The sequence below is a fragment of the Microtus ochrogaster genome, chromosome 2, assembly GCF_000317375.1.
Source record: "Microtus ochrogaster isolate Prairie Vole_2 chromosome 2, MicOch1.0, whole genome shotgun sequence".
Classification (NCBI taxonomy): domain Eukaryota; kingdom Metazoa; phylum Chordata; class Mammalia; order Rodentia; family Cricetidae; genus Microtus; species Microtus ochrogaster.
The window spans coordinates 75,097,429-75,103,028 of NC_022010.1; positions in this window are offsets into that span (position 1 = coordinate 75,097,429).

The window sequence follows — 5,600 nt, forward strand, 5'->3', positions numbered from 1 at the left end:
AAGCATGGTAGGTTCAGTCATGAAAGTCTTTGACTCCTGGACAAACACGTCCTTTGGCGTTGTCCTCAAGATATTTTCCTAACGAGTCAAAATCTGATATAAAGAGTGTATCTTCTCCAAGAAAAGAGAATGCACAGAAGATATACTCCAATTGATGCCAAAAATCTTTCAAGACTCAAGTCTGCAGTTTAGAAAAACCAAGACTCTGGGTTAGGTCAGAGAATGACTTCTCTAGATTCTTACCAAGGGAAGGAGTTTGTTGGTGATTGAGAGAGTGGAGGGCACAGTGAGTCAGGGGTATGACTGTGGAGACAGACACACAGCCATGGACACTGAAGTAAGGTGAGTGTGATGGTGTTGTTCGGTTTATGCACTAGAGGCACTAAAATTATTCCCTGCGTATGGTAGGTAAAGCATATGAGAGAAGTATGACATTCATGGACTTGGAGGTTGCAGAGGGATGTGATCAGGTGGGTCCAAAACAGTAATTTGATCAGGAATTGTCCCTCTGCATTTGTTTTAGGTTCCCGACTGCTTAATCGGAAGTATAACCCACAGATTAGTTAAGCCAAGAGTGGAGCCTTGCCATTGAGTGCAATTAGGGATAAACAATCAACTGGAAAAGCTTTAGGAACTACCTCATAATTAATTTCACTAATTGTAACTAATTAGAGACATTCCCCTACTACATATCTCATAATTACCTGGCCATCCATTTCCTTCCTGTGCGATCCTTGTTTTCAGGTGTCTACTTTCAGGAAATTTTCATAAGCATTTCTGTGAATTTTTCACAGGCAAATTTTCTGGAACCTTGTAGTATGAACTTCTTCCTGAATGGTACCACTGAGATGCATGTTACTCTTTTGATGCAGCTGTCTCATTTAGTAGAGTCAATGCAATCACCCATACCAATTTTAAGATCAAACGTATTGGACTCTCTGAGTGAGATTGTAAATCAAAGGGCTTTCATCCCTGCAGACCTTTTCTTTATAATGTGGCACCTTTTGAAAATGCAGGTACTTGTCCCAGTTTTAAATCTTTGGTAGGAAGTAGCTGTGCAGTTGCATGATTGCCCATTTATCTAGTAACATATCATTCCTTGGGCTACACAGTTCAGACTCAGGACTAGCACTACTGGACAATGGACAACATTGAACACAAATCTCACTTGTATATCACACAAATATACAAATCAAAAGCATGTTTGCTCCTAAGTTGTCTTCTCCCATATTGACCAAACCACAAAGTTTTCTGTGTGAGACAGAATGACCACTGGACTTGCAGAAATGGGAGTAAAGAGGCTTCAAGAAGTCTGACTTGAGAATTATTACTGTGGAAATGGGGAGAGGGGAGTAATTTGTGCAGCAAAGGCAGATGATGGCGCTCAGGGTTCTTCTTTATGGAAGACTCAGGCAGGACCCTCAACTGACTAAAACACCAGGACAACTTCCCCCACCTCCCATTTTCAGACTCTCCCCCAGTTTGTTACTGAATGGAAAATTGACTGTTTAACAAAATATTTAATTTAAAACATATTAAAGCATCCTATTTAAATAGTAACATACTGATTTTAAGAGTTGGAAAATTAAATTTATAATCCATTTAAATCCTGCATTTAAAAAAGAGAAAATTTTAAAAATGAATATGCCTTGAAATATAAACACATATAAAAGCAACACTTTATACAGCAGTGTAAATTCCATTCATGAATTAATAAATGCATACTGAATGCAGACATACACATTACTTGCAATTATGTTATTTACAGGGAGGCCATAAATAAGGAACACAAAATTTGATTTGTTGATATACTAGAGTGGTACTGTAAAACCTAGAGTCTTGGCAGAAATGATTATTTTGTTCTCTATACCATTAATGTAGCTAAAAAATGATCACACTCTTCTTAATACAGGGGATTATAAGTAATTTTTTTTGTCAAAAAGTATTTCAAGAAAGAATGGCAATACAAATGACTCCAATAGTGTTGTGAGATACACATGCTCTTTTTCTTTCTTTTTGTAAATCTAATTTTCAATATTTGTATAAGAATTTTATACTTTACTGTTGTACTCATTTCCATGCCCTTTCTACTCATTCTAACCCTTCCTGTGTACCCCAGCTCCATCTCAAATTCATAAAGTCTTCTTTATTATTTTTACACACAAACACATACAGACACAACACACATGTATAAATATGTATGAACAAACTATAACTCCATTTAGTTTTGTGCATATGTGCATGTATTTCAGGCTGACCACTTTGGACTGACTTATCAGGAAGTTCAAGCCTGGAGGAAACCGATTCTCACTCTCTCAGCAACAACTGACTGTCTACAGCTCTTTATCTAGGTGTGAGGCCTTGTGAAACTTTCCCCATCCAAATTGGCATGCCAACTGGTTTTCTCATTGTGTAGATCTTGTTTGGGCAATATTAACCTCAAATATAGCTCTGCTTGGGTTATATCTGAAATGTACACATTTAGTAGGTTTTAGTTTTTCAGATATTCTTTTTGATCTGATGTTTCAGATCAAATGTCTAATTTCTTAAGATCAAGGAAGACAGTTAGCTATCTTGGGGCCTGAGAGTTGAAACAATGAACATGAGGTATTAAGAACACAGTATTCCTGCAGCAGCAGCTCCATTGGGGTCTGAGCTTCCCTCAGTCTTGCCTGACTCTACAGCAGTGTGGATTTGGTTTTTCTTAAATAAGACACATTCTTTCTTATTGTGGGATGAACTTCCTTAGCCTGCTTTATTCACAGCAAGATTGAATACAATGAATTGCTGAACTACAGTAGTTTAACATTTTTCATTGTATCATGTAGAATAACAGTGCAAGTAAACATTTGTAATGAATTGAGAAAAAAATGTTAGCCATTTTAGTATTCAAACAAGACTCTTTAAAAAAACCTTTCTTGGCAATAATACTTTCTATTTGCACTATTTTTCTCTATTATTTAGAAAAAGGGAAGCATTTTGTTTTCTATTTCAGTCAGGACTTCTAATAAAATGACAGTTTTCTGAGTATTAAAGAAATACTATGTCAGCTGGTTGGGTGCTCCCTTGCTTTCTGTCTGCTTTGTTAAAGTTTGTGTTTTATAAAATTGGTGCAAATAAAATAGAAGATTAAGCAATTGGTCACTTAATTTAAATGATGTTAAAAGTCAATCTAAGTAATTCTAACACAGGGCACTTCTAAGCTTTGAATTATTGATGAAAACAAATCTATAGAGTGGAGTATTATTCACCATCTAGGGCCAAACTGGTTCATTTGGGACATGAAATGGGCAGGTTAGTATTTACGGCACAGAGCTTTATATCTAAAACTACTTACTGAGTTTTGCCAAATGAGCAATTGTTAATCATTTTCAACTTGTGTTCTCCCAATATTTCCTTTTTTCCAATCTTACTTTTCCCATTAATATCTCTCTTTAAATTTTTTTGTGTGTTTCTATTTATTTATTTATTAAAGATTTCTGCTTCCTCTCCGCTACCACCTCCCATTTCTCTCCCCCTCCCCCAAGGTCCAAATCAGGCAGAAGGAGAGAGAGCACGATCAAGGAACTCAGGACCGCGAGGGGTGCACACACACACTGAGACAATGGGGATGTTCTATCAGGAACTCACCAAGGCCAGCTGGACTGGGTCTGAAAAAGCATGGGATAAAACCGGACTCGCTGAACATAGCGGACAATGAAGACTGCTGAGAAGTCAAGAAAAATGAACTGGATTTTGATCTCTTTAAATTTTTTAAAAATTATTTTTTCTTTTAATTTTGAAAGCAGCTTAATGTAAATCAAAAGCAGTTCCTGAGTAGCTGCAGTAAACAGTCTTTAAATACATATACATGCACACATACATATATATTCACAACTTAGCTCATTTTGGTTCTGCCTTAGTTTACCTCCCTATAGTTAGGTGAATCTTGCCCCTTGTTTCTTTCAGTTCTTATGTGCAAGTATATAACATCTGGGAATCCGCATGCAGATGTTTCCCTGGTGTGAGCATCTGCTTGGCTTCAGCCAGGTTTCCAGAGTCACTGCAGGTCAGTTTTTTTCAACCCACAAAACCTTTGAGTACCATGAATGCTTCACGTCTTCTTCTCCAGACGCCATGATTGCCATGAGTGCAGCTTGTTGTAGGCTGTTTGCAGTATCTCTTCCATGACTTACCAGATTTGTGCTTAAATACTGCCTCCGAATCTTTTCTCGGAACGGGCAGAGCGTTGTAACTTGGAACCGTTCCAAATTACTCTTCTTTTTCACTACCTTTTCTTCTAGGAATGGTGTATTAACAGGGAAACAGGACCAGAAATGCCACAGTTCTTTAACAGCCATGTACAAGTGTTTCAAGTCAGACTGAATATTTATTCAGTTTGGCACCATCTGGTTTACGATTTGCTGTGTCCCTCCCTGCATAAGTGCTCCTCCAGGTGACAGGGCTGTGATTTCCCATCGATATCTTATGAGGACTTCTTTTTAATAAGTGATGTGATCCTAAAACAAACGCATATCACTTTGCTCATTGAGATGCCCCCAAGTCCTCTAATTTGTCTGAAAGGGTACTTTTGAAAAGGGTTATTGATATAGAGAGCTTGTTCTAATTCTCATCTTACAGATCAGGAGAATGGGGTAAGGTCAAGTTGGGCTGCTCCTGGTCAGAGAGCTCCCTGCTGGTTGCAGCAGAGCAGCTACACTGTGCCTGAAATTGTTCCTGACGTCTGTAGCTGCACCCTGTGCACTGTTCTGCTTCCATCAAAAGGTGATGTGGCTTCTCACAGCCAGAATGTGCTTGTGCATGGTCACTCCTTCTAAATGATAGGAAGAATTAAGGATACACATTCGCTAACAATAGATAAGTAACACATATCTGTTTCCCCTTTACCTTCCTAACTCCCTGGGTGGTCTAGAAAGTGCAGAATGTCCATATGGACCTCCTTTTCACCTCTTGCTTCTGGCTATTTGACATCTTTTCAGGTATCTGCCTCTTTTCTACATTGAGTGGGTTTTTTTTTTTTTTTTTTTGCATTGTCTGCCTTAGAAGAATTTTTAGATTTCTTTTTTCCCTTTCTGTTGTTGAGTGAGTTTTTAGGAGTATCTCTGGCAGAGAAGTAATTCTTGTTATGCAATTTGGCATTACTGTGTTGCACAAAATTTTAATCCATGTAACAGTTTAGAGCAGATTTGTTTTCTTGGCAGGAGGGAGGAATGACCTGGTACTTCATCCCAACAGCATTTCATCCCAGAAATAATCATTGACCAAGGGGGATGCCAACTTCGATTTGACAGACTTCAGTCAAATCATTTTGTTAGTGCTCATAAATGGAGCTTAATTGGAAGATCTCCATTCCTCATTTACCCATGACTATTGCTGCCATGAGGGCAGATGGTTATAAGATGACATGGGGCCACATAGCCTAAAATAGGTGCTACTTAGTCCTGGCCTTAGAATTCAGAACAGTCCACCTCTGCCCCTACAAAATAGTCAGCTTCCCAAGGGACCAACTGGGGACATCACCATGGGCTCCTGGGAGCCACTCCAGGGTCAAGTCTCCTGCCAACCCTAAAGTGGCTCCCCCAACTAAGAACTGTGGTTCC